We start from the raw sequence: 24,347 nt of genomic DNA, 5'->3' as shown, positions 1-24,347 counted from the left end.
TTGTTTTAGTTTTCCTTAGTATTTGGACCTTTTGTGTATCTGTTTAATGACTTCATCTGCTACTTGTTGCCCCTAGTTCATAAAAATCCACACCTTCCCCCTGTTAGCCTTGTTATCAGTGTCTTTGAGTGCCTGCCTCTGTCCTGTTCTTTAGTCAACCATTGTGGCTGTTGTTCTGTGTTGGTGGTGTTCAATTCAATGTGCATTAGTTCCCATGTCACTACTGTTTTACTCCTTGCTTCGTTCCTTCGTCTCCCTAGTTTAAATGCTGGTTCTCCTTGTGATTAGTTTTAGTTAATTCACGTTTTACCTATTTTGTTTTGAGCACTTGTGTTCCCTTTACTTTCTGGTTCTCCATTTGAGTTCTATTTGTTAATAAACCCCTTTTGTTGGGAGTCGCTATGTGGAACGTTCCTCCTTCGTGATGCTCCATTGTAACAATTTAATGCAAGAATCTTATCTTCAGGTATTTTCTGGTTACTAGATGGAAAAAAAGAGAATGGCTTCAATGAATACTCTCCACTGTAAAAAGCACACTTACAAACCTTGGCCTAGCAAAAACCTCCAAAGACAGTAGCACATTGTATTAAAAATCCTTTTCTATGTCCAAATCTGACCCTAACCTTTCAGCAGGCTTTTTAGATTTTGTATAAATTTTCAATAAATGGAGGCTGCTGTAAGGCCACTTGTGATTTTTTTTTCTGATGGATACCAAGCTCATCTCCTAAATTAGCTCTCTGTTAGAGGGAGCTGTCAATGCATTCAAAGAGATTTCAGTTTTAACATTAATATCCTGTTGTTCTCAGTGACAGGTACCAAATGGGTTAAAGGAAAGGATGATGAGAACAGGAAGCAATGTGAGACCCTTTTGAGGAAGATCCATTTAGGGATCCACTTAAGACTCTAGTTGTGGTTACTGAATCATTTCTCATATCTGAACTAGTATATGATTTTAAATTTCAGTATGAAGAAAAAGATATTTACAAAGATCTTTAATTCCATTACATTCCAGAATAATGTATGAAACATTATCCTGTTTTCAGAAATATATAATCTCAAGTGTAGAGATATATGTGAGCCATTAAATTTAAGGGTGAACTGGTAATGCATTTTACCTTTGTTTGTATTTAAATTTGCCAAATTAAAGGTAAGAAAAATTGCTCATTTTGTCTTGAAGACCAATAGCCCAGGTTACTACAGGGCCTTCCCGCAGTTTACATTGGTGCTATAATGATCAGCTACATTCTTATTCATATTCAGTTAAATTTACATTACTCCTTCCAGAAGATGGAACTCAAACTTATGAATATGATTTAATATGTAAGTGAAACAAATATCTCCTTTTTAAGAGCCTCTTCAAATAATGGATGACTTTTCGTAAAGAGTTCAAAGGATGCCATCATGGGGCCCTCTGTAAGTATCACAATGAACTAATCTATTTCCCCTCCCCCGTGTGAAGAGAACTGTTCTAGGATATCCCCCATCACATTTATTTAAATTTGAAGAGATATTCTACTTTCCTGCATATTTATGTAGTGTCAAAATTGACTGACTGATTGCACAAGTCCCAGGTCCAAAATAAGATGCCCGTCTCTACAGAAATAACAACACATGCCCACATATAGTTTTTCTCAACGACTAGTATAATGTGGCAGGCCAGATGTAAAGCTGACTTTGATGGGAAGACAATTACAAGGAGCTCAGTTCACAAAAAATAAAAACAAGGACAACCTCTATTTACAGATGAAGGAGCTTAAATCAGTTCCTCGCCCATCTGGCTCAACACAAGTGTTTTTATAGCCTCCTTGATTGAACACATGTACATTAAGTTGGATTTAATATGGTTTTATAAGCAAGTTGAGGGGACTGCTTTAGCCTGAGTGTGGTATAATTCCCTATTACCTTTAAATCTGTTCACCTTTACTGCCAATCATTTCTCATAAATAAGGAAACTAAAGGAAACACGTTCAATCTTATTGTTTTCGTTGTATGCGTTAGCGTGCTGAAAGATTGCTGCTATTAGCCAAGTCCGGAAATCAAATCATAAAGTACATAGTAAATGCTGGCAGAATGGTGGTTTGTCGCTCAGTCCTCTATAAGGGCTTAATTTTCTGCTTGGTCACAAACTGAGTTCAACAGACTTTTCACCCTAAAAAAAAAAAAACAAAACAGGACGAAAGTCCACAGCATTATACGCTCACTGGCCATTTCATTATCTTGCAAGTACCGAGTTGGACCCACTTTGGCCTTCAGAACTGCCTTAGATTCAAAACACTGTTTGAAACATTCCTCAGAGGGTATGGTCCATGTTGACATGACAGCATTACACAGTGAATCTCCCATTCAAGTACTTCCCATAGGTGCTGATGTTGGATTGAGATCTGGTTATCGTGGAGGTAATTTGAGTGAACTCATTGGGATCTCTTTTGATAAGCTACTGCAAAACGGTGTTGTATCAAACAATATGATTATGTGAAAGGACCAGTTTTACTCTACAATAAAACTTATATAAATAAAATAAATTAACAAAATACCATTTGTGGATTTCCAGCGCGTATATGTGTCATTAACGAGTGTTGTGCACCCAAAATGTTTCTAAAACGTACCGCTTAAATACCATATAATAATGCACCACTGACTTTAGATGTAGTTTTTGTTCGTCAACAGCGCAATGACATTGTGCTGCCTTAAAATATAAATGCGCCTGGACGCCTCATTTAAATAAAATAAAAACAAATAAATAAAATAAAAACAGTCTATCTGGCTAGCTAACAGCATGCCAGATAGACTGTTGCAGACGTTCACAACAGACAAAAACATGTATGATTAGGGGGTTTACAATCGTTTTTAACTTTAAACTTTTTTTTCTGCAAATTTTATAGTTAGCAGAACTAATTGTAGCGGAAGCTAATGGTCCAATAATGGAAATATTGATACACTAACGACAAATTTAGGTTTGCTAATTAGCGGTTTGTGAATTAATAGAACTCTGCCCACCACAACCTGTAATTATATATGGAAATACATGATCTGAAGATCCAAGGGGTGTCCCCCGCAGTGAACTTCAATGCACCCTTTACTAGATGTTTCAATCTCATCTTGTCTATGTTATCAGAACAGTTATTACACTCTCTGTGCCACTCAGGGCACCTTAATGTAAGTGAAAATGAAATGCACATAATAATATCCAAAATGTTATTAATATTTGCCCGTAAAGAAATATGAAACTGCAAGGGGTACTTAAGAGTTTCCATTGACTATTAATGCTTAACTAATATATTGCTGCAGCTGAAATAGGCTATTTTTGTAGTTGTTAATAATATTAAACACAAATAGTGAAAGGGCTTGAATCACAAAAAAGACCAATGCGCATCACTGTCTGTGTACTGGACACCAGGTTTTATAATAAAAAAACTGTCTGGCTTGGTATTGTTAAAAGATATTACAGCCAGAAAACTGAATACGAGAGCAAGGGGTCCAGGTGAAGAGGATCAAGCAGACTTCATCCTCTCTCTGCTAAAAGGTTCAGCCTAAGAGGAGATCAAGCTACATATGGGGGCCAGCATAAACAACCCAACGAATTGTATTTCTACTTGAGGGAAGCCTTTAGAGAGAAGCACACCACTCCATAACTGTTACATGCTTCCTACGCCTGTAGGCACTTAGATGTGGAAGACTTGAGGGATTGTGCACATGTGCTGTCTCATCTGCTTAGCTCTGCTCACCAACAGTCCCCTAATGTAGTAGCTGATGCACAGCTAGCGCTTAGACATCACTTTATCAAAGGTGTATGCAACTCCTGAGCATAAGTCTAAGCTGTTTCATGTATGAGTAGAGGCAATGATGAGGATTCTTGAAGGCCCCACAGCATTAATGTGGTGAGAAACATAAATCTAGTAGGTGGTGCACTAGACCAGGCTTCGGAAAGCGTAAACCAGACCAGTAATGCACAGACTGACTTGACAGTGTCTCTGCAATAAGTAGTTAAAAATATCACATAGCAGGGTAAAGCTATTGGTGAATTAACTAATGTAGTCTGGGAACTCACTTTGCAGACCACCTGCTCAGAAAGTGTTAGTAAGAGTGGTGGGCTTAAAATCAAGCCCAAGTATGCTAATGATGGACAGTCTGTCTGTGCTGTGAAGCGGTCAGGCATATGGCAAGAAATTTCACTAACCCACACAAACCAGGTGGTTATGGCGTGTTCCATTTGCCTTCGCATCTGAGTTTCGGTTGCCGAGATTACGTCACATCTGCTAAAAACTCGGGGAAAACCGAGTTGGATGCGTTACTTTTGCCACAGAAGTAGCAATACCATGGACCCGTATTAAAAAGCAAGATTTTTTGCTTAGCCTGACAACTTGTTGTATTTAAGGTACCTCGGTTTAACCCTCTGGGGTCTAGGGGTAGGGAACACACTTTCACTGACTGGGGCATGGTCACACATTTCATTCAATATCATTAACTTAATTCATGGCAAATAAATTATTTCTTATGTGTTTGTTTTGGCATTAAACTCATCTTAATATTAGTGTATTTTGTAAATATGTCAGATTTATGTGAAGTTTGTAATTTGACATCAAAGTATAGACATTGCAAAATACAGTTTGGAACAAAATGGTTGCAGTTTGGTCTGATCCCAGATATCTGATCACCAAAGTTTTGGTTGCTTGAAGATGACATAAATGGTGTAGTTGCAATGTTCAGTTTAATAAAAAAATAAGAAAAACCTAACTCATGTCACTATTTCTGGGCTCCTTTAATTGAATATTTTACTTTCATGTGTATGAATGAGCCATTCACACCTGGCCACATCCCCCCCCCCCCCATGGCACTGATGGGGATGTATCTGGTTCGCATTTCACCATTGCGTTAATCATCAAATTACTATGCTAATGCGATTTGAATATGTGGAAATGCGGCTGTTTCAAGTGTGAATACTGATCTTCAGGTGAGGGCGGCACTACACGGCCTCCATGCAAGTAAAACAAAAAAAGGTGACATGGTTTACTTTTTTTGCCAATTTAACCTAATTTTAAAAACTTTAATACTTCCGACAATTGACGTTCTGAAAAGAAGACATATTATGGATTTAGTCAGCATTTTTTTCATGATTCTACATGAAGATTTCAGAAAGATATAAACTGAAATAGACGCAAAAAGTACGTTGCATCACCAATGACGCACTCGACCTCAGAGGGTTAAATGGCCTTTATCTTCGTTCACTTACAATTAACCTGAACTACCTTAAATCCGAAAAATAATCAGACTAATCATGAAATCCAGTTGTAGCCCAGTTAATTGTTAGCCATTATCAATATAAGTTGATAACATATTATGCGTGGTGCTTTACGTATAAAACTCCGTAGCAACGCGTCCACAGGTAAGTTGGATGGTATAGTGTGCGCGACCAATTTAATGAGCCACAAATGAGAAGTAGTGCTTAAGTAGTATAAAACTACAATTTTCACTTCTGTTAATAAAGGGCGCAGCCATCTTGGTTTCTGAACTCGGGATCCTCTGTTATTTTTCAGATCTCTGAGACACAGGAGCACACATGTCGTCACTTCTGGCTTCAAAACTTGGAATGCGACTCAGAACGCACCATTAGTCTGCTGCTTTGCCTAGTCCTGTGGTGCAAGGACTCAAGGGCCCATTGGTATGAGTCAGACAATTCAAGCCAAGTCAGGAAGCTTGAGGGGCACCCTAACTAAATAGCAGCAACACACAAGCTATCACTAGCCTACTTAAGCTAAGTTGAGCTTGACATAGAGGTGATCGGGCTTACTATCCCAAAGTGTAGCTTCCTAATAATTAAAGATGATGATCCAAATGAGGGAAATACTAAAGAACCAAATTCATCTCCACCTTACATTATTGAGATGACAATTATGTTGTGAACTCGGAGTTTGACACAGCTATATCCATCTCATGAACAAACTTCCAGGAGGGCGTTTGAAGAATTAAGGGCAGAATATGGTGATGTCCAGTCATCACTTGACCCACTTCCTGACTTTTATGAGAGAATGCAAAGGCCTGGTAGACTGCATGCTCATATGCCATTGCACTGGAATCCATACTCCATGCGGTAGAGGACATGCAATATGGAGGTCACCCGTTTGCAGATCGTGATGGGAAACTGACCAGACAGTTCCTTAGGGGGTTGAATGATGAAGTATACATGTGTATTGCCCCCATGAAGTCTAGAACGATGAGTTTTGTGAACTGTAGGCGAAACTCAGGCATTTGGCTAGAGAGTCAAAAAAATCTCATTCTCAGCCAAGATCTATGAAAACCTTCAGTCAGGTGAAAGTGAGCAAAAGGCAACAGAAGAGCCACATAACAAAGAAAGATCTGAACTGGCAGAGTTATCAGTGTTGGTGAGGAAACTGACTTTGACCCAGGAACAGGTTTCTAGTTTCATTAAAGTCTAAACTGGATGCTGGACCTTCCATGCTGCAATTGAGGCACCCTGTTATCCCAAAATGGGCCAGCAAAGCTGATTTTGTCTGCTACTGCTGCGGTGCCCCTGGACACGTGGCCAGGCTATGTTGGGCTAGCTTGCCCCCATTGGATGACATGCTGGGTGGCAGCCAGGTAGGCCAGCCGTTAACCCCTTATAGTCTGTGGTAATAGGGGCACCTACAGTACGGGCAGAGAGTGCAGCCCCAACCCAAAATTCAATCGCCTACAGCAAAAAAATACTCCACTTATAGGCCCAAGTAGTAAGGTGATGGTAAATGGATGGACTTGTGAAGCTCTTATTGATAGTGACTCACAAGTCACAACAATTACATACGACTTCTGGCATGGACACTCTGAACTGTTTTGTCAAACACCGAAACCATCAGATATTCCTATAGAACAGAGGTCGCTAACAGGTGGACCACAGTCCGGCTCCGGACCCAGAAGCTGTCCCATACGGACCTGGACCAATAGCCAAAACAGAAAGTTATTATTTAAAACCTGACGGGGCACTTCTATTTTAACCAGCTTAGCGTTTGTAGATTTTTCGGTAGTGGTTTAGTAGTAGAACCACCGTTTCCCACACCAATGAAGGTCAAACACCTTTAACCGCTAAACAAGATGTAGTTCGGCGTATGCAGCCATTTGTTTGCGCTAATGTGCCATTAGTGTTAATAGCAGCAGCGAAGCTAACACCCGTAACCGAAACTGTCCTGAAATCATACAACAGAAAAGCTTTCAAACACAGTATGTATTATATAACATGTTGGATAAATTGATGATGATATTGGTGATTTTATGTTCGTTGAAGTTTCTGTTTTTTAACAATTGTATAAAGTAATGTTTTTGTTACATAAATCAACTCAACTGAAACAAAATATGTACGTTTCCATGGTTGCCAAATCCCAAGCATCTGGCATGACATTCACGCTTTCAGACTCACGCAGGAAATCCTACTGCAAACATATATTATTCCATTATAAACCTAAAATTAGCTACATGAAAAGTATATTTACATGGTTAAATACAAAAGCAGACTATTTACAAGATAAAAACTGTTATATATGTGTCCAGACATCTCAAACCGTAAATCTTACTCTAGCCAACTGGCCAAAGTTCTATGTCATGTGACAATAAATATTGTCAAAAAGTTTTTGAATTGTATTGAATTAATTCAACAGTCGGGTACTGATTACATGCAATGTTGATACCACTAATGGGCTACTTAAATGTATATCACACTAAATAGTTAGACATTATGATCTTCTGGACCTTTGCTTCAAGAAATTTTCTCTAACTGGCCTCTTTAAATTTTAGTTAAATACCCCTGCTATAGAGGGAGCCCATCAGGTCCCACATATGGGTGTTCTTCGCATTAACCTGTCATTTCTGGAGAAGACTTACAAGGATGTACCTATGTTTGTCGTGCCGGTCTGTGAATATACAGTATGGCAACAATTCCCTTACAGTGGACAAATGTGATCTGTGCATCACGAGATGAACTGAAATCCAGGTTGGGTGTGCATTACTTGTCCACTGTGAAACTAACACACCCTGAATGGTATTCTGCTCTTGTACAAGTGGAGAGGATTGGCTGTGGTGATGGTCTCAGTAAGTTGGGGCCCATGAGGTATGCCAGTAGTAGAGTAAGGGTCATTCCTGCTGGGAGAGAAACCAATGTGATGTATCGAGTTATGGGAGGCCTTAGGCAAGAAGATTACACTGCCTTAGTGGAAGGTCTGCCATGTTATAAGCTCCCTGAATGCCTGATTGTTGCTCGGGTTCTGGCAAATGTAAAGAAAGGCTGTATTTGTGTTCGAGTAATGAACTTGTTAAGAAAGCCATTGAAAATCAAGCGTAAAACTCACTGAAGTGTTCCTTGTAGAGAAGGTTGCAGAAGGCAAATCTGAAAAGCCTGTTCAGCAACATGGATGTCTGCAGGACGCTCAGAAACCTCGAGCCCAACTACATCATGTTTGCCCAGTTTCAGACCAGACCCATGCTAAACAAACTGAGCAGGACATCTTGCCCCTCCTGAAAGTGAGAGATGTTGTTTTGAAACAGAGGATCAGCACTCGCAGCTGATAAGCCTTATACAGCACAACACTGATGTGTTCTCCAAACATTCTCTTGACTATGGGCACACCACAACTGTTAAACATGAGATTTCCCTAGTTGACCCAAAGCCATTCCATCTGCCATACAAAAAAATCCCACCCTCCCCATACCAAGCAGTGAGGAAGACCATCACAGAGATGAGGGAACAGGTGTTATTTGTCCTAGCAAAAGTGCATATGCCTTACCTATTGTAGTTGTTACAAAAAAAGATGGCTCTTTAAGAATACGTATGGACTACAGGAAATTGAATTCCGGCAGCATTCCTGATGCATTTCCTCTCCCCAGGGTGGAAGATGCTCTACAAGCTCTTGGTCAGGCTAAATATTTCTCCAAATTGGATCTGACATGTGGGTATTTGTAGATAGAGGTGGTGGAGGCTGACAAACCTAAAACCGTTTTTAGCACATCTATGGGCTTATTTGAGGTCAACCGTATGCCTTTCGGCCTTCAGAATGCACCTTCCATCTTCCAAAGATTGATGACCTGCTGTTTTGGTGATATGAACTTTGAGAGCTTGCTTATCTACTTAGATGACATTATAATTTTCTTGAGAACGTTAGAGGAGCTTCTCAGGTGGCTGCAGTTGGTGTTTGACAGGTTATGGAAGCATGGGCTCAAGCTGAAGCCTCAAAAGTGTCACTTACTCAAGTGAGGTACCTGTGCCATGTAGTTTTCGCCAAAGACATCTGTATTGACCCAGAAAAGATTAGTAAGGTGGCAATTTGGAAAAGGCCAGCTAACCAACAAGACGTGTTGCAATTCCTAGGTTTTGCAGAATACTATCGGCGGTTTATTGAAGGATATGCATCTATTGCCGCTCCACTCTACCGGCTGACCTCTGGGGACCCCAATAAGAGGTATAGAGGCAGGGAACACCCAGTAGCTAAACAGTTGCCATTCAGCTGGGATGATAAGGCTGAGAACGCCTTCCAGACTTTGAAAGTTAAACTCACCATGGCCCCAGTGCTTGGCTATGCAGACTACAACCTACCTTTTGTGCTACAAATTGACGCATTGCTGGGAGGTTTTGGTGCAGTGCTAACTCAACTACAGGGTGGTGAAGAACGTGTTATTGCATATGCTAGCTGAAGTCTGAGCCCTGCTGAAACACGATACCCTGCACATAAATTGGAGTTTCTGGCCCTTAAATGGGCTGTCACCGAAAAGTTCTATGATCTCAGTTCTCAGTCATAACAGACAACAATCCGTTAAAATATGCGATGAGCACAGGGTAGTGTTGGGTGTCCCAGCACTCAATGTTTGACTTTGACATCCGGTATAGGCGGGGAGGGTGTAATACCAATGCTGATGCCCTTTTACGTATGTCATCCAAAGATGTCTCAGAAATTCTACAGACCCTGCCACATCAAGTCATTCTTCCTTCACGGACACAGAGAGCCGTGGAACAGGAAAACCTTGGTGGGGCCTAGGAATGTGCATATGTCTATCTGGCAGAACCCAGGTGGTATGACTTGACAGAGGTTTCTTGCACCTCTGCCGTAAGACATGACCAATGTCATGAAGTTGGAAGTAATGTGCTTCCTGGCGATCTCAAACCATGAGCTGAGGGTAAGCCAGAAGAATGTCCCTGCCATTGGGTGCCTGCTATATTATATATCTAGGAACATAAAACCTAGACAAGCAGGGCGAGGTCAAGGGAGTAAGCGGGAGTGGCTGCTTTTGAAGAAGTGGAACAAGCTGGTCATGAATGACGTTTTGTATCGGTGGGTGAAGGACAACCAGCGAGGTTCCATTGAACAATTAGTGTTGCCTGAGAAATTTCATAACTACGCATACTTGCACTGGTCAGGGAGAGGTCTTCGATGTCAAATTCTGGTGCGAGCAATGAGTTGCTTGAGGAGAACGCCTACAGCTGGTTTTCGGGCTCCGCTTGTTAGCATCAACACCAGTGCCCCTTTGGAGCTCATCTGCATTGATTTTTTTGTCTCCAGGTTTTGAGAACGTCTTAGTTGTTACAGACCATTTTTCTTGTTTTGCACAGGCTTACCCAACAAAAGATCAGAAGGAAGTCAATGTGGCGAGGGTGCTGTGGAGAAATTTCCTCTGCAGGCTTGGATTCCCTGCAAAGTTACATGCAGATCAGGGACGCAATTTGGTGAAGGAGTTGTGCAGACTCAGGGAGAAAGTCACATACTCCTCTGTACCACCCTCAGGGGAACGATACTACAGAATGGTTTAATCATATTGAATTGTATTGAATATGTTGGGTATATTACCCCCGCATCTGACGTCCAATTGGCATGAGCATGTTGATGCATTGACTCATACCTGCACACCTTAGTTCTTGAGGTTTGGAAGGCCCATTGACCTTGTTTTTGTGTTATCAACAGAGATTGAGCACTGCTAACATGCTGACTATGCTAAAACATTGCAGGACAACTTAATTCATGCTTGCGAGCAGGCCAGGCTGTTTTCCTGCAGAAGAAATATGATTTGAAGGCGAGAGTGCGGCAGTTTGCAGGATCAGTAGGTGCGGATCAGTAGGTGAGGGTGTGTGTGACGCTGAGGGAACTGACACCGAGGAAGGGGATATTAATGAGGTGCTGAACAACTCTGGAGGGGAGGAGGAGGGCAGAGTTAAAAGAAAGGAAAGCTATGCTTTTGATTCTTGCGCAGATTTGGCGACCACGAGGGTGGGAGAAGCTGTAAATTTCCTGTAGCATAGGGAGGACGACTGAACACCACTTGATGCTCTTGTAGAACAACAGGACTTGTCGCGCCAGCTTTCCGCAGAGGCCTCAAAGGTCGATCACTATAGAAGTGCCCCCTGCCGGAATCCCACAAGGAACAGGCGACCTCCAACTAAACTGTCGTTTCCATACATGTGGCAGAATTGAAGGCTGATCAACAGAAGGTTGAGAGAGGACAGAGAATTTGGCACCTAGCCAGAGCAAGAAAAAGCCGTACCCCCCACACAACACTACCACATACAGTCACTCACACAGTCCATCCAATGAACTAATGGTACTCAGGCCAAGTTAGCCTCTATGTTGTGTTTTTGCAGATGGCAAGGATGCCATCATGTAAAGCTGTGTTCCTCGCGGGAGGTCTCAGTGTTCGGCACAAGGTAAGGAGTGGTTGTTTATCTAGTGAAAATGTACTATTGTTTTAAGTCATCCACTGAAATTATGTTCCCAAGATGTTTTATAATGCAGTAGTGATGTGGTTCAACATGTATTGTACTAATCAATATATTTTTTTTATTGTAATTCATTATTTTAATATCTGCTTTAAGTATCGCACTACGGATATGGAACGGTTGTTAAAAACTGCTAAAATGTTCTGTTTATTGAAATTTAGTACAGATATAATATAAAAGTATTATGCATCTCATTGTAACGTCTAAAGAAAGTCAGAGTGTTCATGTGTTTGGCACAAGTAATAAACCGCAGATTCAGCAAAGAAACAAGAAAACGAAACCTCCCATGTGTGTGGTCATCCTTTCATCCTCAATATAAATACACAATGCAGAGAGGCCGAAACACCAAGGAGAGGGGACACGGTCCAGTTGGCAGCTAAGTGCATGGGACAAACTGGGTTACAGTTGTTTCCACTACTAGTCATGTCTTTCCAGTCCAAGTAATTAACCTCTTAGAGGAGGATGTCTGGTTGTCTGCTAAGGTTAAGCTTGGTATTCCTAGCCAAGGTCAGTGTGTCGAAGGCGACCACTATCAGGTGAAGTTGCAACATATTTCCGCGAACCACTAGGAAGTAATTGTTAAACGGAAGGGCGGTCATGGATTTGACCATGACATACTAAGCTTACTGGACTAACTACCCCTAGGAGGTAGGTAGGCAGACAGAAATAGGATCACTTTTGATGAAGTATGCAGATGTGTTTGCAACTCAAGATGAGGATCTGGGATACACTGACCAGGTGAAGCATATAATCCCTTTTGTGGACAAGATACTAGTGCATACCACCTAATCAATATAAGGAGATCAGGGAGCATATTTCTGAATTGCTGAGGGAGGAAGTGATTCAGGAGAGTTCCAGGCCCTACACTTCACCAGTTGTTTTGGTATGCAAGTCTGATGGAAGTGTAGATTACAGGAGGTTGAACTCTAAGATCGGATGTAATACATTTCTGTTCACACACATTTATGAAAGTCTCGATGCTCTGAGTGGCACAGAATTCTTCTCAACCATTAACCGAGTGGATACCACAAAGTTGCAGTACATGAGAAGGATAAGCACAAAATGGTGTTAACCACACCATTTACCCTATACAAGTACCAAAGTATGCCCTTCAGGCTGTGCAGTGCACCAGCAACATATCAACGACTGATGCAGACCACCATGAGTGACTTAATGTTCCAGATTGTGTTGATCCATTTGGATGATTTGCTTGATGACTCCACTTACAGTCTTTTATTAACAATTACAGTAAGAAAACACAATCCACAATAAAAAAAAAGTGAATTCAAAGTTGGTACACACTGGATGAGGGGTTAATCATTCAGGCAGAGGATGGCATCCTGGGACAAAACACTGCAATTCCCATGCAAATCCTGTGCAATACAACTGCACACACCGCTACAACAAGGTTCCCCTCCTCACTGGGCTCGCAGCTTCGAACCAACAAATAATATGTACCCCATAAATGGGACTACTCCCCACATAACTTAGACAACAACTGCTAACCACCGGTCATCAGCAGCTCAAAGAATCAGGGGCCTCCCTCTGGTGGTGTACCAAACCAAAAAAAAACACAAATAAAAATACAAGACCCCACTCCATACAATTAATACTGGAATAACCAGTTAAAAGGATGAATGCAGTCAACAGATGCACTCGTTCACAGTACAGTAAACGGGGCAAAGCAGGCAAAAAGCAGCCGCGGTAGTGAAGCAGGCAAAAAGCAGTAATAACTAATGGTGTTTCATGGTCTTCCCCCAACAAAACGGATAAACACCTCACATCTGCATTTCCTGCGACAGGATAAAACCGAGTAAAAACCCATTGGTTAAACAAATGGTCGTTGACCGATCAAAATTACGGACTAGTTTATAAAATAAGCCCATTAGTAAGTCGACTGGTACCAGCGTTTACCCGAAGCAACGCACACAATCACAAGCAGTCAAATACGATTACGACCGAATTGAGTGAACTTACTAACTGCTGCCTATAAGACAGTAGCTTCCAACGAGTCCATTTTATGCAAACCTACTAAATAAGCAGTTAATTTAAAACAGCCACGAAAGAGTAATCTGCAGCAGCAAGGGAAGACAACGAAAAGCCATCTGCATACCTGTGACCATAGCGGAAGTCAGGTAACCGGAAAGGCAACGTGCCAACGTTGGGTCCCCAGCCAAACGCTACTGACTTTTATAGGGTGCCCACCTCTAAATACGGTAATTGTCCTGGAAATTTAAAGAGACAGCTACCTAAAATTGCCATTCTGCCACACTGAGGTCAGGTTTCTTGGTCACTAAGTCTCAGCCCAGAGTACAAGTACAGATCCCAAAATGACAAATACAGAACAGATGTAACCCTAGTACTGTAAAGGAATTTAGTACTTTTTTGGGCCTTTGCAGATACTACAGGAGGTGTATTGATGGTTTCTCCTAAACTGCAGGGCCTGTTGTAAATGTTTCTACCAAAGAAAGTAGCCACGCCAGGGTTAATCAGTTGTTCCGGTCAGCTTGGACACCACAGTGCCTATAAGCTTGTTAACCTCCTGGGGAGGAGCGCATCGTTGGCAATGCAGCGTATCTTTTGCGGCTATTTCAGTTTATAACATGCTGAAATCTTTTTATAGAATCATGAAAAAAACGATGACTAAATCCGTAATCTGAATTCTTTTCAAAACATCCATTTTCAGAAGTATAAAAGTTTTTAAAATTTAGTTAATTAAACCATGTAACCTTACTTTGTTTTACCTGCATGGGGGGTGTGTAGTACTGCCCTCACCTTAAGATCGCTATTTGCATTGGAAATAGCCACATTTCCGCGTATTCAAATCGCATTCACATGGTAATTTGATGAACGACAAAATGGTGAAACGTGATCCAGATACATCATAAAATGGGGGGATGTGGCCAAGTGCGAATGGCTCATGCATACACATGAGAGCTCCTACATATTCAATGAAAGGAGGCCAGAAACAGTGACACGAGTTAGGTTCTTCTTATTTATTTATCCAACTCAATGTTGCAGCTACACCATTTATTCATCTATATGGGATCAAATGGGATCTATATGGGATCAAAACAAACTGGCACCATTACTTACTATGTGCTTTCATAATGTCTCTGCAAGCATTCCAAACGGCATTTTGCAATGTCTGTACTTTACAGTATACAACATATATTAAACATATATTAAAATTAAGACAAGTGTAATGCCAAAAGAAATATATAAGAAATAATTTATTTACCATGGTTTAAAGTTATGATACTGAAAGAAATGTGTGATCCCGTCATTGAAAGTGGGTCCCCTAGACCCCAGAGGGTTAACTACTAAAGGAAATGCTAACTAGCACTTACACACTAGGCTATGCAGACTTTACCCTTCCTTTTATACTGATGACTGATGCCAGCAGCCTAGGTTTAGGTGCATTAGGACCAAATACAGGGGTGGAGGAGAAAAGTTGGAGGCTTAGAGGTGTGGCTTCTTGGGCTGTCTCAGAGAAATTTAGGAGTTATCTTCTGGGGCCCAAGTTCACCGCTATCTCAAATAACAACCCGTTGTGTCACCTCCCCACTGCAAACTTAGGGGCCATTCAACAGCGATGGGTTGCTCAGCTGACTGTATTTGATTTTGGTGTAAAGTACTACTCAAAACTCTCACATTGGTACACATTGGTGTAAAGGAAGCAAAGGAGGCAGTGATTAGCGAGGCAGCTCAGGGTAGCACGCTCACATTGCCTGGGTATTCTAAAACTGAACTCCAGAGTTTCCAAGCATCAGACCATTAGGGTGTTGTGAGAGTTTTGAAGCAGGAAACTAGTTCTGTCTAAATCAATGCACTCCTTATTGAAGCAGCAGTTATGGATCAGAGAAAGAGATGGACTCTTGTACCGTGTGATTGAGGACTCTCCTACCAGGAAACATTACTTGCTGCTGTTGTTGCCTGCCTGCCTCAAGGAACAGGTGCTTAAAAGTGTGCATGACCAGTTGGGCCATCTGGGCATAGTGTGGACTTGGTCTGTTGAAGCAGAGAGGCTTCTGGGAAGGTATGCATGCAGATGTGGAGTGGTGCAATGCCAGAGGTGTGTGCCGACCAAAATACTGCAGCCTTTCAGACACCCCAAATGCCATTCTTAGCTACCCACCCACTCACAGTGGTTGCTGTGGACTGCACCACATTTGAACACACCACAGATGGTTGCGAAAATGTACTCGTGATGACTGATGTATTCACTAAATTCAGCTAAGCTTTTGCCACACGAGACCAGAAGGCAGACACTACTGCCAAAGTCATTTTGAAAGAGTGGTTCATGAAGTTTGGGGTGCCAGAGTGCCGACACTCCGACCAGGGCAGAAATTTTGCATGTGTGGTGATAGCTGAACTATGCAAGCTGCATGGCGTGAAGAAAACCTGCACGATGCCCCATCATCCCCAATGTGAAAGGTTCAATAAATCCTTGACCTCTTGCAGGGGCGGCATGGGGGTGCAGTGGTTAGCACTGTTGCCTCACACCTCTGGGACCCAGGTTTGAGTCTCCGCCTGGGTCACATGTGTGTGGAGTTTGCATGTTCTCCCCATGTCGTCGTGGGGTTTCCTCTGGTTTCCCCCCATAGTCCAAAAACACGCTGAGGCTAATTGGAGTTGCTAAATTGCCCGTAGGTGTGTATGTGTGAGTGAATGGTGTGTGAGTGTGCCCTGCGATAGGCTGGCCCCCCATCCTGGGTTGTTGCCTGCCTCGTGCCCGTTGCTTCCGGGATAGGCTCTGGACCACCCACAACCCAGTAGGATAAGCAGTTTGAAAAATGGATGGATGACCTCTTGCACACAATTCCCTCTGAAAAGAAGCAGCATTTTGAACACCTGCCAGAGCTAATGTATGCATAGAACATCACACCACACACGGCCACAGGGTATTCACCATACAAGTTGCTGTTTGGAGGTCATCTGCACCTTCCAATCGGTGCACTTTTTGGCTAAGAGCAAGTGAAGGATAACAAGCCTCACTGGGTGCAATGTAAAAGCAAGACAATGTGAGAGGCCATGGATGATGTGGCCGAAAATGTGGTAGAGAGTGAGGACCTGCAGGTGAGATAGGAGGCATAGCGGATGGTGATCATCGCCCCATGTTGACGTATGCAGAATGGAGATGGAGCCTGTCCCAATGAAGGAAAAGGAGGGAGATGACACACCCATTCCCCCTCCAGACAGAAGTCAGAGAACCAAAGCAGTGATGCATAGGAACTCATTTAACATCCTTACGTCAGCATGGAATGGAAGTCGTTGAGTCCAGATGTACTTTCCCAGGTGTCAGTTGGCATGGTTCTCTATACATCAAAACTAAAGGGAATGATAGATGTTGACTGGTATCAGAGGAGAGCATACCCAAGTGAAAAGTAGGCAGAATGTGTCTTTAAGCTGTTTGGATGACATGGTATGATCTGACTTTGTAATTAGTACCGTAGTAACTCTTCCTTTCAGCTGAGGTAATGCTGGCACTTTAAGATCAGTGAAACTCGCTCTTTCTTCACATGTAAACTTTTTATTCAGTTCATGTTTAAAGTTTAACATCTTCTGAAAAATATTTTCAATGAAAAACACACACACAGAAAAGAGAAAAGTGCATTAGAGTCCATAGTGTGGGGCGTCCATAAGACATCAGGAAGTAGCGGTAATGCAGAGCTAGGTGTTATGCCGGTGCTTAATGCTGCATATATATGTAGCATAAGTTTATTTACAGACATTTATAAAATACAAATATTGTTGCATGCTTCTGATAAATTTAGAGAGGAGATGGCCGAGTGGATTCCAGGTTTGTGTGTGTCCTGTCATGCAGGATGCACGATGGAGTCAGAGTGAGTTGAAGATTTTCTTTTGAAAAGCTTCTTTTTGAGGTCATGTAAGAATGGTTGTAAAAATATATTTTGTTCGTGAATGTTTCTCGGTGAAGTAATGTACTTCAATGTGAGGTATTTATACAAGTGTAGTTTAACAAGTTTATCTAGGGTACTTTGTGATGGGAGTGCAGATCATGAGCTTGGGTGGTGCTTGACTGTTTCACGGCTCATGATGGTTTGGTGCGTAGATTGGTGCGGGTTCCCGTCGTTCTCTGTGGGCTGGTGGCCGGCTCACTGTGGCTTTGCGTGGTAGCCTTCCACTTACTGTGTTGTCTGTTTTAAGGTGATGATTCACGGTTGCTTCATGCATTAATTAATGTTACAGCTAATTTTGTGGCATGTTGCTTGATGCGAGGGTGATTGTGGGTTGACGTCCCTTGGCTGGTAGCCTGGTTGGTGTGAGGTTGTACCTGGGGCTGTGGTAGTTTCGTTGTTGGTCTGTGGTGGATGACAGGTTTGTGATGTGTCTTGTATTGGCACATGCATTGGATCATTGTGAGTCATGGATTGGTAGAGTGTTGCATAGGTATATGATTTGTGTTCTTTTCATATATTTTATTTTCTTTATTTAGGACGCAGCCACTACTGTTGTATATAGATGTCTAACATGCCATGTCCATTAGATTGAATTATCATTATGAGGTCCTGAACTAAAGTTTTCTTTATTTTTTGTAATCTTTTATGTATGATGATTACTTCAAACTCTCAAAATTATGAAAATTAATACTGTTCTTTAATGAGTGCAGCCAGGGTATACAGACCCACAGTGTTTTGTTCTGTGTATGGTTGCATCATTTATGACCAGGCCACATGAGGTAAGTTTACTAAACACATTAACACATCACATTCACAATGTAAGATAACATTTTCCATTCAACTTTTATTTGCTTACTCTCAAAGAAAGATCTTGAGATGTTAACATGATGCATGCTTGTTTAATCTGTGTCATATGGACAGCATACGATGCTAGAAATGGTCTGTTTCTGTTGCCTAAACTGACATAAGTTTTCATTTCTATTTGTCTGTTGAAATAATATGACAATTGTCATTTCCGTTGCAGATTAATATAAAATAAATCACAGCACAGCGACCTTCAGCTGTTCACAGGCATCACGGAGTAAAGTTCTAAGAGAACGGAACAATTCATTTCCTAATTGTGGCTTCTTTTATTGTTGTATAAGTTACAGTCTGTCAGAAGCTATAGGAACATTTTAGGAAAAAGTGAAGAAAAGTATATTAGTGTCTGGTAACTGATGTAACTATATTTGCTGCTAAATTACATGTGACAGAGTGCTGTCTGCTCATTTTCACTGTGTGTCACTCATCTGTATCAATTTAGTTTTTCTTTTTTATTGTGTTAGTTAAGATGATATGTCATATATTACATTTTTTCCCACACAAGTCACATTTTGGTTTTCAACCCAAGTGAGACGGTCTGATTTTTTATTTTTTTTTATGAAAATTAATAATACTTCCTATTAAAGTATCACCACAGGATACACTATTGGGATTTGAATCAGGTGACTGAATTCACTGCGGGGTTATATCAGGTTCAAATCAAATTATTGATGAAGTGAACAGTTAATTAAACATCAGAAGAATAACCCGAGATTCTCCATGGAAATGAATACTTCATGTGTTATAGCTGTCACAAGAGTATTTAGTAAAGATCTGTGTACACACAATGCATGTCTGTTTATTTGTTTGCTATTAGGAAGTTCAGAATGACTATTAAAGGAAGCTGCAACTTATTTAACACATTTTAAATAAATATATGAAATGGATTTACGCAGTGTCGGGCGGCATGGCGGTACAGTGGTTAGCACTGTTGCCTCACACCTCTGGAACTCGGGTTCGAGTCTCTGCCTGGGTCACGTGTGTGCGGAGTTTGCATGTTCTCCCCTCCGGGTACTCCAGTTTCCCCCCACAGTCCAAAAACATACTGAGGCTAATTGGAGTTACTAAATTGCCCATAGGAGTACACGTGTGAGTGAATGGTGTGTGAGTGTGCCCTGCAATGGGCTGGCCCCCCATCCTGGGTTGTTCCCTGCCGTGTGCCCATTGCCTCCGGGATAGGCTCCGGACCCCCCGCGACCCAGAAGGATAAGCGGTTTGGAAAATAGATGGATGGATTTACACAGTATGATGTCATGATTGATACATATATGAATTACAAATCTGTCTTGGAATATATTGATACAACACATATATTAGGGGTGTTAATGACACAAAAATTGCTGTTTGCTATGTACCCCGGTTTGATGTCATGGTTCAGTATGTTTTCGGTACTTCGAGAGTAAAACGAAACAGAACAAACTTTCTTAAAAGGTCTCTGTCAAATATTGGTGCAACCTACTAATAAAAAACTAAAATTTACTTACTTTATTCTCTAAGTAAATAAAAATAAAATAAATATCCATTAAAGTGCACATTTATAAAATTAACTGTACCTGTTCTGTACTGTATTCACATCTTCAGCTTTATATTACAATTGTACAACACAAATATTATCTCAAAAATACAAAGCTTTGCAAAATAAATGTCCATTATAGTGCAACATTTAAAAAAATAGCCAAACTGTACTTGTATTCACATGAACAACTTCCAGCTTCAGATTAGCACATACGTGCGCTTGCGTAGTGGTGCGACTTCATCCGCCCCTTTCCGGATGTTGCTTGGGGCAAAAATACAAACGTAGAAAAGTTCCGCACTTGCTGCATTCGTTTGTTACATATGCATACCGAACCGAAAATTTTCGGTACAAATACGTGTACTGTTCCACTCCTAATGTGTGTCTGTGTGTGTCCGTGTGTGTGCATATATATATATATATATGCACACACATACTATACACGAATATAAATCTGTGTGTGTGATTAATTAGTATGAATTTTCAGCAGACAGCTTTATTTCATTGCACACACATAAAACAGCCCTATTATATTTCAAGCATTGCAAACATATCAAAGTTCCTCAAAACACATGGCCTTGACTTGATTAGTTGTTCTGCTTGATCAATGATATTTTTTCCATCTTCAGTCCCACATCCTCTTCTCTTTTGTGTGTGTGTGTGTTTTTCATTGGAAATAATTTTCAGAAGATGTTAAACTTTAAACATGAACTGAATAAAAAGCTTACATGTGAAGAAACAGCGATCACTTTTGATGTCAACATCGGCCAGATTGACAGCCATGTTTATTCATTTCACGCTGACAACAGTCATATACATACCAGAATACCAATGTTCACATGGAAATCATAAGAGAAGAAAGGGGAATCTACAGAACAAAGTACAATTAGTGTATACTGTAGAATTACCCACATCATTACAGTTGCACATATGGGAAATATGCTGGTGATGTAACATTTGACATATAGGGCAATAGGTAAGCTAAAGACAAGACAACTACAGTCTGGCCTAAGGCAAAAAAAATAAAATCTGGGTCATATATTGCAATCAGTAGTCAGTCCCTCCTGTGTAACCTCTCCAATCTACAGAATAACTGTAAGTCCTTATTCATGGATATTCACAGAAATTCAACAGTAGTGACTAACTTAGCGACAGACGTTGAAACAGCATATAGCATGGAGCTGTGTTCCTCACCAACCTGTCAAAGCAAACTTACATTTAGTCCTGCAAAATCACAGTACATTTTTCTGTCAAGCTATTTCTTGATTAAAATCAGGATAGGACATTTACAGGAAGTTGATATTAATATCACGTCTATTAAATTACAGGCTCCTCTGCTTTTGTTAATTACGGTTTGTTTTGAGATTGTTGTTCATTCAGTGCACACCATGTCTTAAGCATATATTTGCAATTCAAGTCATTTCAAAAGCACAGCTATTTTGGACTGTGCTGTAAACCAGAACCAAGGCTGTACAGTTTCCTGTCACATCTGTCAGAATTGTAACATTAAGCTTCAGTTGTGTGTAGATAATGTCAGCACCCCTAATGCCATGGAATTGGACTGTGGCTTTTGGCCACTGACATGAATCATAAATCAATTCTTACTCCTACATTGAAAATGCCAATACTGAAACAAAATGGCCAAACGCAAAGATCGTATGACAGATCACCTATTGAAATCCATACAGTCCATGCATGGTAATGGATAAAGTAATGACCTTTTTGCATTTAGTGAGTTAGTAAGCTGAAATGCTTCGCCTTGATTTCATATTGTAAGCATCCGTTGTGGTTGATTCTGATTATTACTAAATGAACACATTGTGCTACCGTAATACCTGAATGATGAGGCTATATATGAAACAATTGCACTTTTTTTTTATTTCTCATCAGTTATCTCTGATATTAATTTAAGAAAATGGAAGATGGATTTATATCTTTATTATTTACGCTTTGTGCTCTCTACATCCATCAATGCCCATTCTAAACATCCCATCGACTTTTACAAAGCATGTCAACGCATATGTATATATGTAGGATTATGATCCAGGGAATGTTATTTCCCATCATTGTATGTAGTGTATGAGTTATGGTTGGTGTGCCAATAAAGCCCCACTTGACTTGTGCAGTAGCTTGTGTGTGTAGTCTGTGTTTCCTCCCTGTACCGTGCAGGTGCATGGATTTGTCCTGTGATCGACTGGCAGCCCATTCATGCTCTCCTACATGCAGCCTGGCGTAGGCTGCAGGCTCATTGTGACCTTGTACCGGTAAATGTTTGAAAGATGGACGAATATTTTATTTTGGGTCACCACCAAGGCATTACATAAAATGTTTTTTTTGTTTGTTTTAATAAGGGTCAGGGGCGGGATGGTGGTGCAGTGGTTAGCACTGTTGCCTCACACCTCTGGGACCCGGGTTCGAGTCTCCGCCTGGGTCACATGTGTGTGGAGTTTGCATGTTCTCCCCATGTCGTCGTGGGGTTTTCTCCGGGTACTCCGATTTCCCCCCACAGTCCAAAAACATGCTGCGACTTATTGGAGTTGCTAAATTGCCCGTAGGTGTGCATGTGTGAGTGAATGGTGTGTGAGTGTGCCCTGCGATGGGCTGGCCCCCCATCCTGGGTTGTTCCCTGCCTCGTGCCCATTGCTTCCGGGATAGGCTCCGGACCCCCCGCGACCCAGTAGGATAAGCGGTTTGGTAAATGTATGGATGGATGGATAATAAGGGTCATACTGTACATACGAAGGCAGCATTCAGTCATGTAAAGTCATACATGATCCATTGCATCCCTTGGTTTGCTAATAGCACATGCATGTTAAACTTGAGTGAAGTACTCAGTACAACATATATATTTAAGGGTCCATACTGTGACATTTCTGGAACTGACATTTTGTTTTACTTTCTGTATTAATTTTTAGGATTCTTCTACTCTTTGTCTGCACCCCCAAGAATACTAAATAGCCAGTCTGAGTGTTTGTATCTCAGCTTCATGCCTTGTTTGTCGTAAAATCACTCTTAACATGTGCTTAAAGCCCCTTTGAGAAAATACCTTCTTATGGCATCTTTGCAATATGGATCAACTCTGATGAATTACTCCATGTATACCAACATGTGAGGGTAAAGGTTAGTGGGTAGTTTGCAAGACATTAATAGTATGTGTCAAATACAGAAATCAAACATACACACATGCTTATGTAAACAAAGGATAAATTATATTTTCACACTTTTTTCAATGATGGTAGTATGGTAATGCCTTAGCCTATTTTACTCAATGAATTGCATCAGCCAAGGTAACTTCGTTCTGGATATTGTTGAATAAACATTATGTCTGTCTTACTGTGTAATTTAGACACGCTGGGAATATAGCTTGGAGTGAATATCTATGAGGAAAACTCCAGAAGCAATTGCAGGGTATGTTCAATTTATCAGTTTATCTTCCTTAAACTAATTACCAAAGTTGTCAAGAAGATTAACAACATTAAACAATGGGTAAGCTGCATAAAGGGGATTTTTGTGAAAAGTGGACACTTTTGAAACATGCAGTCATGTTTAGAAGAGCTGAAGGAATGTAGGTTGAAATCAGTAGCTTTACACTTTATATAAATTCGGCACACAGGAAGAAAAGTGGAACTGCAAGATTATGAATATTATAACAATGCCACAGCATTGTTTTCTCCTGTTGTATTTTAGTAAAAAAAATATAAAGGACTTTCAATGTGTCACGCTGCATAAATACACAACCTCGACTTTTGGTATCAGAAGAGGGAAATGTTTATACACCTTGACTGCGGCATCAAATTGACGCCACACAATGGCCATGCCACAGAACGCTGTTTGAGAGGCAGAGATTATGCACCTGTGTTTTCAGAGAAAACAGGTGAGAACGGCGTTGATTAAAGGCACCGTTTCCTCACGCATGGATAATGCATAGGACACTTCAATAAAAATTTATACGCAAAAGCCTAAAATATCCTCATTGATAAAATCTGCTAAACGTTCAAGTTAAGAAATCTTTATTTTCTGCTCTTTATCTTTTCTTTGTTTTTTCCCCCCTATTAACAAATTCTTCTTCGAAAAAATCAGGTAACATTCAAGCGGATTCTTAAGTTCCAGTCCAATTGATTTCCCTTTTTATATCATGGAACTGGGGCACGTTGTTTTAATATGCACACATAATGAGTTTACACTGAGTGTTAGTTTACAGCCTTGGTAAATGGTAATCTTGTTTGCAGCATGTCTGGATTTTCCCTGCTGAAACAACTGCTATTGAGGTAAAGGAAAGGATACACTGAGATTACACCTGAAGTCT

General features: G+C 40.9%; 1 long non-coding RNA gene across 1 annotated transcript; it reads left to right on the top strand.

Annotated features, from left to right (window-relative positions):
* Positions 1-1,384: 1,384 nt before the first annotated feature.
* Positions 1,385-23,417, top strand: LOC125750966 (uncharacterized). Its single transcript, XR_007400467.1, has 3 exons — positions 1,385-1,413; positions 11,609-11,671; positions 23,388-23,417. It is a non-coding gene; the product is annotated as an uncharacterized LOC125750966 (long non-coding RNA).
* Positions 23,418-24,347: the final 930 nt, after the last annotated feature.

Source organism: Brienomyrus brachyistius, chromosome 10, assembly GCF_023856365.1.
Source record: "Brienomyrus brachyistius isolate T26 chromosome 10, BBRACH_0.4, whole genome shotgun sequence".
Taxonomy (NCBI): Eukaryota; Metazoa; Chordata; class Actinopteri; order Osteoglossiformes; family Mormyridae; genus Brienomyrus; species Brienomyrus brachyistius.
This window is presented reverse-complemented; position numbering and strand designations above follow the sequence as displayed.